At 45.2% G+C, this 13,942-nt stretch overlaps 1 protein-coding gene and 1 long non-coding RNA gene across 7 annotated transcripts in view; one reads left to right on the top strand and one right to left on the bottom strand.

Annotated features, from left to right (window-relative positions):
• LOC142495185 (uncharacterized) overlaps positions 1–6,298 on the bottom strand; it is a 58,054-nt gene extending 51,756 nt beyond the window's left edge. For 3 of the 5 annotated variants that reach the window (XR_012801682.1, XR_012801679.1, XR_012801681.1), the window contains exon 1: positions 5,522–6,298. This is a non-coding gene — a long non-coding RNA (uncharacterized LOC142495185). Of the gene's footprint in view, positions 1–4,350; positions 4,419–5,521 lie in introns of all 5 variants that reach the window. The other 2 variants (XR_012801683.1, XR_012801680.1) reach the window with 1 other exon arrangement.
• The window catches only part of GRIP1 (glutamate receptor interacting protein 1), an 894,479-nt gene that overhangs the window by 266,185 nt on the left and 614,352 nt on the right, over positions 1–13,942 (top strand). The window lies entirely within an intron of this gene.

Here is a 13,942-nt window from a genome sequence, read left to right on the forward strand (position 1 = left end):
ACACACACACAACACTGCACCTCTACACACACGACATACACACACACACAACACTGCACCTCTACACACACGACATACACACACACACACAACACTGCACCTCTACACACACATAAACTGTTGCTACACACACACACATGCTACACCCATAAACACTGCTACTGACACACACGCACACACACAGCACCTCAACACAGATATACAACACAACAGCACAGAGCTCTCTCTCCCCCCCTCTCCCCCCCCCCCCCCCCCAATTCAACTGAATCTGCTCAGAAAATCTGTCAGCTCGGGATGGGGGGGGGGGGGGGGGAGGAGTCAACCCATGGCTGTTACTTCATTCTGACCAATCCCCTGCCCTGTCTCAGCTGTTCTGAAAGCTGATTGGCTGGAAATAAACATATTGAAAACTACACATTGCAAGCTGCTAAAATTCCGGGCATTATCCAATCAGAGAGCAGGGTTTTCAATAATGCCCGAAATTTTACTGCTTTAGCCTATAATAATTAATACTGCTCAGTATCATTTTTCTGTGTCCACCTTTTATTCACTGAAGGCTGTGTAATAAAGAAACCGAGGGACTAGATTGGACTACTAGTATGACGACCCCATAGCAATGTCTGCTAGTGTTGTACTGGGTACTCGAAGAGGGGGGCGGGGGGCGCGTTCCTGGTACCCATCCGGGTAGCTCTCAATTAACTGCAGCGGAGGGTGAGGCGGACCGCTGCATAAGATGAGGACGACCACGGCGACTTCGCTATCACAGCTGGTGCTGGTGGGAGCCAGGGAACATGTGACAGGAGCAATACTATTGGACAGCCAGCTCCTCCCTGGCTGTCCAATAGTAATACTCCTGCTCCGGTCATATGTTCCCCGGCTCCCACCGGCTGTGATGGGATGTGTTCCGCTGCTCCCACGGGCTCAACAATGACGTCCTCTGCAGCCAACGCCACCAGGATGTCTGCTGCTACTCCCACGATGTTGCCATGGTCCTCCTCACCCTCTGCCGCCGGCTGCAGGTAAGTCTTCTGCTGCTCTGCTCCTGCCGTTCTCCAAGAGGAGGACCGAGGAGAGCAGAACGGAAATTACCCGGCACAGGGTCCCAGTCCCCTGGTTCCGGGTAATTTCCGGGTACTTAAAATAGTGCCGGGTACCGGGTCATTTCCTGGTACTTGTTACATCACTAATGTCTGGTCACATTACTGCCAATATCACAGCCCCCATTTATGCACAAAATGAAACATTACTCCTATATGATTGGTAACATAGCAGTTGTTATGCTGTAGGTACAAATGGTCCTGTAACATTTACAGGTCTGCTTGAAATAGTATGTGATGGTGCCAACGAAAATAATTCGTGCTCAATAATGTCAATGGTTTAAAAAAAAAAAGAAGGCAGATACTGCTGTGACTGAGACATTGAAATAAGTTAAAATACATGGTAAATATGTCATTGTAAACATTAGTTTGGCTTTTTGAATTTTATTTTGGGGTGCAGCTGCCTTCATTTTCTTTAACGACTCGTAGGGAATTGTGGACAATGGGGACTGATTAAAGATCTAGTACTTTTAACTTGTTCAAGTATTTCTGATTGATTTGACTTCCTTTGTGTCTGCTGTGTTTTATCAAATTTGTTGCTGAATGTACGTGACATTTATAGGTCTCCTGTGTTGTATGAGAGAGTTCAGCATATCACTTAGAAATCAATATATCTAACGGCAGCCACCCACCAACTCCAACTGGTTCCCTCGTGTTAAAATGCTTATTAATTTCTATTACTACCGGATATTCTTCATTCTTACTGTGGAATCATTCTTATGTTGAATTGAAATTCGAGACATATAAACATAAAACGTACAAACATAAAAATATAATATATATTATATTTATATATAATATTTATGATATATGCTTGTTTGTTGGCAGCAATCAATCGCTAATCGGCATGCCGACCCACCCAGTCCACTGGGGTTTAGTAGAAGTCAGTCCTTTAGTGTGACTAAAAGCTCCACCATAGAGGGTGACCAGATTTACAAAAGTAAAAACCGGGAAACATTTAAAAAAAAAAAAAAAAATCATGCCCGCTTTTCCATAGCGGCAGCTTGGAAGAAATTAAACGTACCATCCAGGCATACGTTAATCAAGAGAGTGAATGAGGTAAATCTCGTGGAAAAACTCTAGCCCAACTGAACCAAAAACTGGAACGATGCTACAAAATATGGGAACTATGGACCCTGACCTAGAACTTGCCTAGAGCTTACCTATCGTATGCTTAAAAGAAAAGAGGGAGACCAACTATACAGACCCGCCATATCAGCCTTCTCAGGTCTTGGCTCTGTTTAGAAGCCGTTCCCCCCCCCTCACCTCAATCTCTCCCTCCCGCAGACCCCCCTTCTACTATCCCGAATCTTTTTCTATTCTTTGCTACAAAGGAAAGCCTAGTACGGTACCAGTAAAAGCCAAATAAAGATGGATATAACTTAGTCTGACTGTAAAACATAAAGATAGAGGTAAAGAGTGTCTGTTGCAATATAGTATGCTAAAACCCATGCATTAAATGTCCAGATGTATAAGTACTGTATTTATGTTAAAATCGAACAAGCAACTTGTTATGTTATACCAAAAAAATAAATAAATAAAAAACATTGAAACAAAAAAAGATAGACCAAATGACATCACCAACTGCGCCCCATCTCCTATGTCTCTGCCCCTCTCTGTCCCCCCCATCTCTCTCACACCCCATTCTCTCTCCCCCCATTCCTTCATTCTCTCTCCCCCCATTCCTCCATTCTCTCTCTCCCCATTCCTCCATTCTCTCCCCCTCCCCATCCATCCTCTCTCCCCCATCTCTACATTCTCGTTCCACCCATCCCATTCTTTCTCTCTCTCCCCATTCTCTCTCTCTCCCCCCATTATGTGTCTGTCTCTCTCCCCATTTTGTCTTTCTCCTCATGCGGTCTCTCTCCCCATGCTGTGTCTGTCTCTCTCTCTCCATGCTGTCTCTCTCTCTCTATGCTCTCTCTCTCTCTATGCTGTCTCTCTCTCTCCATGCTGTCTCTCTCTCCATGCTGTCTCTCTCCCCCCATGCTGTCTCTCTCCATGCTGTCTCTCTCTCTCTCTCTCCCCACCATGCTGTCTGCCTCTCTCCATGCTCTCTCTCTCCCCCATGCTGTCTCTCTCTCCCCCATGCTGTCTTTCTCTCCCCCATGCTGTCTCTCTCTCCCCCCATGGTGTCTCTATCTCTCCCCCCCCATGCTGTCTCTCTCTCTCTTTCTCCCCCCATGCTGTCTCTCTCTCTCTCCATGCTGTCTCTCTCCCCCCATGCTGTCTCTCTCCATGCTATCTCTCTCTCTCTCCCCATGCTGTCTCTCTCCCCATGCTGTCTCTCTCTCTCCCCATGCTGTCTCTCTCTCTCCCCATGCTGTCTCTCTCTCTCCCCATGCTGTCTCTCTCTCTCTCTCCTCATACTGTCTCTCCCTATGCTGTCTCTCTCTCCATGCTGTCTCTCTATGGTGTCTCTCTCTCCCCATGCTGTCTGTGTGTCTTTCCCCATGCTGTCTCTCTCCCCATGCTGCGTGTCTCGCTCTCTCCATGCTGTCTCTCTCTCCTGTCTCTCTCTCTCTATGCTGTCTCACTCTCTCTCCATGCTGTGTGTGTGTCTCTCTCTCTCTCCATGCTGTGTGTCTGTCTCACGCCCCATTCTGTCTGTCTCCCTATAGAGAGAGTGTGTGTTTTCTCTCTCCCCATTCATCACCCTACCTGTCACTGTGGTAGAGCATGGTGGGGGAAGCCATCTTGAGCCCTGGCAGCAGACACTGACTCACTTGCTGGGGCTCCGCACTCTCCTCCAGCTCTCCTCTCTGCCAACATTCTTGCTCTCTGCTGCCCCCCCTGCTCTGATGGTCAAAACTGGGACACTCAGAAAAAAACGGGACATTTTAAAGAATGTCAGGCAGACGGGACAGACTTTAAAAAAACGGGACTGTCCCGGCTAAACCGGGACATCTGGTCACCCTACCACCATAGCAAATCCAAGCAGGTTTTTTTCCCCTCAATTTACAATGTTGTTACTGCACTAAAAGCACAGGGTAGCAGCAGAATAAACAGACTGTTAAAGATAAATTATAGTATCCTTCTTGACCTTTTGAGTTACTAGCTTCCCATCTCTGATCCAGCATGATTTTTGCTGTTCCACTGAGGCACATAAACGGAAATGAGGAAAAAGGCTAACAGAAATGGAAGCTAGTGTCAGCTCTTTTGCACTAGCAATAACTAATAACGAGCTAGTAACTATCACTGCAATAATTACAACAAATATAGAGCTATGTAGATATGGTGTGTACTTATTTACCTCCCCTATCCACGCTGAGTACTTCCACCTGCACAACCATTACTTCTACTAGGACAGGGGTCTGCAACCTGTCAAGGAAGAGGAGCCATTTTCTAAAAAATTATTTTTCCAAAATATTCAGAGCCACAACACATGCATGAATATTACACCCCCACAAACACATACATATCACACACTAATAGGCAGGGCAAGACAAATGCGGTCACCTGGAGCTGTCCACTGCTTAAATGCGGTGGTGTCCCCTGGCGTCTCCCAGTCTTCTCTGTCTTGACCTTTAAAATCATGTTTTTCTCCTGCAGCACTATTCCAAAATGGCCGGGCGGCGTCATATGACGCCGGGCGGCCATTTTGAATAGTGCACCAGGATAAAAACATGATTTTAAAAGGCGACAAGACAGCAGAAGGCCGGGAGATGCCGTCAGGACCCCGCAACCGGACTCCGCAGGTGGGGGGGTGAGTGGGTTTTGGCCCAGTTTGTTGGGCTCTGCTAATAGGTATATACTGTATAAGCATTTAACATACGACAAACTTATTTTTTTCCCTTTCCTAATTCCGATTAAAGTATGTGGGGGAATAAAATGCATCTCACAATAAGTCCCTTTATTTATTTATTTATTCCCATTGTTTTTCTGTTTAAAACAGTTTGTACAAAAAACACACACACACACACACACACACACACACACACACACACACACACACACACACACACACACACACACACACACACACAACATATAGAGGTAGAGGTATTGGTACCATGTTATGCTATTATTTGTGAGAGCTTTCGAGATACACTGATCTCTTCCGGCGATGTTACAATGGATAAATCATGCAAAGGGTTTACTCAAAAACAATGCATCTCGGAATGTGTCTAGAGCCCATCCCTCCCCCTTGTGTAGTGTGTGATTTATGACTTGAGGTGTTAAATAGTCCCTGAATCTTAGTGAAGTAGGAGTGTGTGAGAGATATATCATATATATATATATATATATATATATATATATATATATATATATATATATATATATATAATGTGTGAGTGTGTGTGTAACCCCCCTATTCTCTTCCCCCCCCCCCCCACCCGGCAGCAGGGGGTAGGGTGTACATGTGTGAACAAAGTCCTGGTCTGCTCCCGATGGATTAGATTGTCAGCTCCTTGGTCAGTTACCTGTGATCTCAGGGTCCCCGTTGGCAGGTTCAGGTTCAGGCCTTGGCTGTAATGGAGGGTAGTTGGTGGGTTGGAGTACAAGATCAGAAATAGGGCGCCAGGATCTTTTGCAACTCACATGTATTTTATTGACAGGCACACACCAGCTCCAGGCTTGCACAGGATCAATTATTATCTTATAGAGCACAATACCTCATTAGACATTATACCTGCATAATGCTCTCTTCAGGACAAGTTCCCTCAGTGCCTCTTCCCATTCAGGTAAGTACTTTTGGATCCGTCTTGGCCTCTAGTACACCACAAATCTTTTGGGCTTCCTAGCTCCTAGCACATTGCATCCCAAAATACTGCCTCAGCCTGAATATCACTCAGGAAGGGCTTACTTCTATTCTCCTGGTCTTGTCTGTGCCTTCCAGGACCTGGGTTCCCAGGCAGTCTTCCCTTAGCAGTCCCTGGTCTTCCCTGTTCCTACTGTCACTAACTTACTAACTTACTCATTCCTAACTTACTAACTTCTATATTAATAACTCCTAACTCACTAGCTCACTAACTTATATCTCACTCCTTGCCTGTCCTCCCCTCAACTGACCACTGCCTAAACTGTCCCTCTCAACTGTCTTAATCTTAACTGACATACATCTCACAGCCTCACTGGTTGCCTAGCAACATGTGAACTGCAGACTCTGAAGCTGTGACATACTCCTATGAAAAAGTAAGGGGACTATCTATCTCCTACAACTGCCTCTCCTCACTGTCCTCCCTGTCCCTCTCCTCAACTGATTAAACTGTCCCTTTTTTAAATGTCAGCGCAAGCTCCCTCGCGCTACAAACTGCCTTAACTGCAAATGCAGCCGCTCTATTGGCTAAGCCGCAGCATGTGACATTCCCCTGAGGCTCATGGGACTTGTAGTCCCTGCGCTGAGCCTTTCCTGTAATGGCCGCCGCACCTGCACTTTTCTGCGCATGCGCGGCCAATCACAACATGGCCGTCGTGAGTCCTCCCGTGCATCTGTGAGCCCTGCGCCCTGCAGAGGCAGCCGCCGGCAAGCCCGTCGCCACCCGCAACAGCCTCCCACAGCAGCGGAGGTAAGGGGGGGAAACAGAGGACCGGGGAGCCAGATGGGACCTGGCTATATATCTATATATAACACACACACTGTCTGTGCGGGGGGGGGGGGGTCGGAGGGGGGTAGGGATGCCGGGAGCTCGGTTTGATGCTGGGGGGGTTGCCGCTCGCCAGCTGCTGCCTCTCTCATACTCACTGTGTGCTGGGGGGGGGGGGCATGCCTCCTCAATGTCCCACGCCGGGCAGCTCTGTGACGTCATTGTGCACCGGAAGTTGTGGCGTGCACTTCCGGTGCGCGTCGGCATCAGGGAGACCCGGTATGGTGACAGTGCAGGAGGCAGCCCAGCAGCTGGGGAGATGCCGGGTGACAAATAGAGGCCTAACCAGCGCCGGCCGGGGCCCCCCACAGCACACAGTGAGAGGCAGCAGGTGGCGAATGGCAACCTGCGAGAGCCGCATGTAGGTGCGGGAAGAGCCGCATGCTCTTGCAGGTTGCCGACCCCTGTACTTGGAGATAAGTGTGTAATCTTTGTGATAATAAAATGGTGTGGTCTGCTGATGGACATTATGTACCTACATTTACTAATGATACATTAAACACATTAAAAGGAAAGCTGTTTTAACGTGCATTAGCTATTTAGATGTAAAATTAATATTGCATGGCCCATTTATCCCAAGTCTTTTTTAAACAAGCTAATCATTAAATCATAGCAATGAGCTTTCAGAAGCTCAGCCCCGATTTGCTGCTTTCCTAAATAGTCATGTTAGCCCGGTAGACTGTTGGAACAAATCTAATTACATAAAAATGAAAGTACACCGGCAGAAAGCAAGGAGGAGGAGCTCTCGTGCTATGGCGAGAGTGAAGGAGGCAGTGGGCCGAGGCGCATCTTTTTTGTGATGGGCAAGAAAAAGCATGACTTTGTACACTGTTAAGGGCCACGGCCCCTCCGGTGCTAGCATTCACCTAATCTCTCTCCTGATTGTGCTCTATCGCATGCGCCTTCCGGAGATGTAAACTAACCCCCCTCCCCACAAATGACAATGAATAAAGAACTCTAATTCATGTTAATATGTGTCTGCAGAGAGTCCAGAGAGATTCTGGGGCTCCAGAGTTAGACAGAAAAAGGTGTGTATATATATAAATAGATATATCTATATATAGATATATATCTATATCTCTATATCTATATATCCTTTTAGGATTCTTTAAAAGGTATTCCTTTCCAACCCACAATAATATCTTGACTGTAGAGGGGTAATGATTTCATAGGCTGGTTTTGTGGAGATAGCGTTATCCCTGATTCACTCTCCCTGAGAGCAACACTCCCAGGATACTTACATCACGCAAGGTATTCTCCTAAACCTTTGTAGATCACAAGAAAAATCCCCTTAATCCTTAATATGCATCCACAATTGGGAGAGGAGACTCACTGTTCAGCATGTATGTCCCTCTGCAGGCGGGCGGTGGTTGGAATCCTTCGGTGTGCAGTCCACTCAAGAAGTGTGTAAGAGTAGGTAGAGGGTTGAGTCGCACTACCAAAATAATGAACAAGGGTATCCTCTCGACCTTGTTCATTATTTTGGGGGTGCGACGCAACCCTCTAACATGTCTGCAGCCTCATACCCCTATCAAATATAGTGACAAGTGTGGTAATGTATAGTTAACAAAGTACCAACTTACATTTAGTTGACTGGCACGTACAGTATTGTTAACTAGACATATTAAGAAACAATGAGTCACATACACCTAATGATGAGTGACTTTTACCAGTTTCATGGCAAGAGTTGGTTCAAGGAATAAATTAGATTAAATCCGTGTCAGCCATATATGCTTCCATGCATCAGACAGTTACTTCATGATCCTGTAATCACATTATTGCTGAGCCCTTCTCTGCTAGATGGGCTGGTGACGCACTGCAATGCGTTGGCGGTTCCCCTGCCGGTGTGGTAATTAACGTAACAAAAAAACACATCTGCCTCACTAGTTGGGGATGACAATTGGTTCATTGGGTGTTTTCTCCATTGTCTCCTGCTTAGAAATAAGCGGCAAAGCTTGCCATTCTGCATTGTAATTTCTGTCACCACAATAAAAATGGCTGACAGTAAAATGAATACATTCAAAGTGAGAAGTGTTTAACAGGGCCCTTTCATGCTGTGCGAACCAGAGCAGGCTTAGCAGCTGGCACTGCCATTTGTAATTTGTGTGCAATTATTAGGCCATTTTAGGTAGTATTTATGTTCCATGTAAAAGATGAGACGATTCATTTGTATACCCAGTCATTATCTGTTCTGACATTAATTTGTATTTTATTTCCTTTCGTAAAGTAGTAATAATGGGGCTGTCAGTCATTTATCATTGTTTCCACGGAAAAAGAAAAAACTGATCATGCGAGTTGCTACTCGCTGCTGGATATCAGCATATTCATGCGGTATAATATATTTCTGTTTTTGTTTTTTACATTTATAGTTTTTCTTCATTCTGCCTTTCTTTGTATGTTACCAGCAGTTTCCTGTGCCAATATCACATCCTACTTTTCAAAGTTTGACTTGGTGTCTATGTATACCTATGTTTAAAGAATGCTAATGGACACAAATGTGTTTCGGGCTTAAAAGTTGGATGGCCAAAAGTATTCCAATGTAGATCAGCAAATAAAAATACCACTACTGAGCGCATTCACATCTGACAGGTCTGCAGCCCTGCTTCTCCCTGTTATCTCATAGTATATAGTGCTTCCACTTCTGCCAGGGATTCTGGGAAATTACACTGGCGACACACTTTATTCGAGCTTGGCTAGTCCCACGAATTCGGGTATACCCGGGTGTATTGAGGTTTGTGACTGTTTTCTGCCCGAGTGCATTGAGTTATTTTCCAAGCAGGGATTGAAGCATTTTATTCCCGCTGGCTGCAATACTGCACAGTATATATATATATACTGCATTACAATTCATGAATTTATGCCATCTGGTAGACACGCGAAGCATTGCAGCCTATTAAATCCTAATCATTATCATTTAACAGATCAGCCGCCCATCAGCCAGGCATGAACCCAGGCTGGGAAGGCAAATGCAACGGGGCTTGTTAGAGGTGAGGAGCGGCGCATTCCAGGTATCTGCCAGGTACATACTGGGTATTTGCTCGAATAAAGTGTGTCGGTGCAGTACATGCAAATGAGCACCGTGTCTCCTTTTGCATAATGTCCTTTTTAGCATGGACCCCTTTAAGCTTATGCCTGCCATATTACTCTGCTTTTCAGCACAACCTGGGTTAAAGAAGTGTACAGCCAGTAAACCTAATCGGAGACAGCTACAATATTTCGATCTTTTCCGTCTCACCAGTGCGAAGCTGGTTATACTGGCATTGCAATGTGCAGCTTGAATCGGTTTCATCCACACCTTGAATAAGTTCTGATGGGTAATGTAGATCACAAACTAATACAATACGGTGCATGATTCCTTGAAGTGCTGGTTATAAACTCCTACCTAAAGTATACAGTAATCAGGGTTTTAGTTCTAAAGCCTTTTTTTATTTTTAAGTCATCAGTGCAGAACCTTGTTTACAAATTAGAGGGTTTGCTGATATTATAGCAGCAAGTCCTCTAGAGAAAGTACATTACCATGGTGCACTCCAGGCTAATTTTTTAAATATATTTTTTAATGCATATGTGATATGAAGTGAAAAAGTGATAAGTGAAATAAAAATGTCAATATTAAAAATAACACGTGGTGCTGCTGGTTCTATCGTAGCTTGCTGTAAGAGATATATGCCTCTATTATAGTAAGAAGATGGTGGCTTCTATACAACCTTTAATAAGGTATAGTGATAAGATGGTATTGTAATTATCTATATAACATAGATTCACAACTATCATAAATGTCCAACATATTACCATCACTTAGTTAAATCTTATATTATAACTGGAGTCTGCTATGAACTCATTAGGTCATGCAATGATCCAGTATCACATATATATTTATCAGATTAGATGAGCCACATGATAACTCAATCAATAGGTCAAACTCTGACAAGACATGTGCAACAGTGAGCTGTATAATATCAGCTGTCGCAATCTGCCTGCAATTTGGCCATCCACCCAAGGCTTGTGTATCAATGAAGTAGGAAAAAATGTTCAGCAGTAATGTGTTGTGGGATAACATTGAAATATCTAAGCTACCATATAAAAGCTGTTTTCTAGATAGCGCAGCTCTAACATCACTGCCTAATTTTACTATAATTCTCAGAGACTATCCAGGTTATCCCACAATCTGCAACACAGTGACCAGATGTATGTAGTCGGCAATATACTTAGCTACAGCGTAGCGCCTGGCGATTTGGCAGGGAAGTGTTCACACAGCAGTAAGCTTGAACCGCATGCACCGCGTCACTACTCCCTGCGTGTTTCTTTCCTCTACTGAACTTCGTCAGGAGTTGGACCTCTTTCATATTCTCCGCAAAGAATATTTTTATATCCATATACTGTATATGTACAAAAAAAAAAAAAAAAGCTATTGAGAGATTTAACGATGAGGCATGTGAACATAGGGTAGAGGAAATGCAACTTGTGCAAAAAAAAAAAAAAAAATATATAATTTTTATGAATCTAGGGTAGGGGATCAACGGTCTAGGACGTTTGCCGCGACCAAATGACCATCAGCACCTGTCCACAACTCGCCTCGCCGCCGGGATGTGTTGCCGCTAAACAGCTAATGTAAGACCCTAATCTTAGCCATTACGCTAAAGCCCCTTAATACTAACCCATACCCTAAAAGCCTTAACCCTTTACCCTAAAACCCTTTAACTTAACACCGTAACTGCTAAAACCCTTAAAGTTAACACCCTAATCGGTCGGCGGCGGAGGTTCCAGCGGCAGGTCATCTTGATTTAATAATACATTTATTTTCTCTTTCTATCTCTACTCACACGACTGTTACATTTACAAAGGGATTTCTGAGGGACACATCAAAAATGGATTGGGCCTTCTATAATCAGCATTGCAATTTTATATTTGTAAGTAATTGAAACTGGGGATGTCTTCTAGTGCTAAATATTGCTGTTTTCCAGTGCAGAGGGCCAGCTGGTTCAATGGGATAATTATATTTTTTTGGTGCCGGTGCTCTTCATGGAGAATTCAACATGTCTGTTGGTGTCACCCTACTGTTTCCCAATGAGGTGGCACCAGTAATTATCTTAGAAACTGGGCGTCCCCAATGCTGGCAATACGGTGGTTCAGTACCAGAGGGGACCCTCTGTTCCAATTTTATGTATATATATAAAAAAAAAAAGTACATTTCATATGTATATCTATACTGTATCTCAGGGGTGGAAATTTCCCTGGCGCCTGTGGTTTGCGGTGCTAAGTGACCTCTCGATCAAAGTGCCCTGGATCCTGCTCTACTTTTGCTACATCAAATCAGGATCGGGCGCTGGCGGCAACGGTGACTGACAAGTCAACTAGAGCAGCACTGCGTAGTGTAGGGGTGCGCAAACTGGGGGGCGTGCTTACAGGGACCCTGCGCTCTTCCTCAAGGAATTTAAATGAAGGGGGACCGCGCAAGGCCTCTGTATGCCTCACTTACCTCGTCTTTGGTGGCATCTGGCAACTCGTCGCCATGGCAATGACGCCGTGGGGTCGGATAAGGCCGCTTTGCCTTGGCAACGCAACATCAGATGACTCCGGACTAAAACTAAGAGAGGAGCAGGCAGGGGGGCATGAGCAGTGGGAGAGCAGGCAGGGGGTGCAGACTAAAAAGTTCGCGCACCCCTGGCTTAGTGTATAGTGCCAGGTGGGACAGGAGTGCAGGTGGCAGAGGAGTACAAGGGATGAGGGAGGGAGATAGAGCGTGCCGGCATTGTGCCCATCCCTGCTCTCCATGAGGGCGAGGGAGGAGTGTCCGTGTGCTGCGTGTCAGTGTACTGTATGTCTGTGTCTGTGCTTCTCTCTGTCAGAGTGGAGGGGAGGGGGGGCTTAGGACTAGAACAGCTGCTTGCTGTGGGTAACCCCCTTTGCCCCCGTCACTCAAACTGACTCCTGCCTGAAAATTCTGACTGGCTCCTATGTTAATATTGTTGGCCACCCGTGTGTGTGTGTGTGTGACGTATAAACACTGACGCATACGGACATACACAGCCGCTGAGTGGGAAGGGAGGTGAGTGCCGTGACTGGTACACAATAATAATATAAAACAAACGTAACTGTACTTTACAGCTTATTAAACGCTACATTTCAAAGTAAGTGAAGCCTTTTCTTCAGATAGTGTGCTGTCATCACAAAAGGCTTGTCTATTGTCACTTATTACCATGCCTTTTTTGATAATGTGATAGACACATTCATTTCTCATGAACCTTTGATAGAATTTCAAAGGGCGGTGTCAATCTTCTGCAAATGACCTAAAATTAATGAAAGCAGCAATCCCAACAGCTGTACCATGCTATTTTCAGCACTGAGGGCTCCCCAGGTCCTAAGATACTTGCGAGTGTAGGCACTGGCATTGCAATCCGCTCCAGGGGGAACAAAATGACGGTTTAACTGTCACATGGGTCAATTGGAAGTCACAGCTTCCTAATGGATGGCCATTTAAAACCCAGTGCGAAATCAGGAAGTATCGCCTGTACCATCACTAGGTAAGTATCTCGGGAACCAGGGGTTCTCCAATCCGCGGTAGGGCGTTTAGGTAGGAGAATTGCTGCTTTAGATGTCTTCCAGGTTTTTGACGCATACTGTACATTACATTCCTGCTTGTAAAAGCAATTTTAATTCACTGTGATGTACCATAATAGAATATGTATAATTTGCTCTGTATCTCATCCATAGTCAGGGGTTGAAATGGCTTGAAAACAGTAGTGTTTCTGTAATGTATTCAGATATATTCAAAATGTATTAAGCCTTTTGCTGCCCTTATCAGATTCCTACGACATGACACAGAACGTCACAGCAGGGGCCTTTATGACATCCTGATAACATTATGAGGGTTGTGCTCATTTTCCAGGGCAGATCGTGTTTACCAACTGCAACAGCGCAGGTCATCAGTAATGGCCACGGGACTGCTACCCAAGCGATCATGTGGTTGCAGCTTTCCAGAAGCGCTCTGGCATTCTGGTGACAACAGCCCTGAGAAGGGTATTGCAGGGCCCCTCCAGCAACTCTCCATAATATGATAGTTTGCTGTGATCCTGCCCCCTTTCTGTTTAGTTTTGCTGAAGATCCCTCTCTTCCGAAGAGGCTCCGGGGTGCTACGCTTCATGACATAGGCTGTACGTTTCTAGGGCAGTGAAGGGGTTAAATCCGATGGCTGGAGTACTGGATCTGTGTGATCTTATGAATTCCACCCTGCTGTTCCTTTGAGGAATTTAGCATGGT

This window comes from Ascaphus truei, chromosome 5 (genome assembly GCF_040206685.1).
Source record: "Ascaphus truei isolate aAscTru1 chromosome 5, aAscTru1.hap1, whole genome shotgun sequence".
NCBI classification, from domain to species: Eukaryota; Metazoa; Chordata; class Amphibia; order Anura; family Ascaphidae; genus Ascaphus; species Ascaphus truei.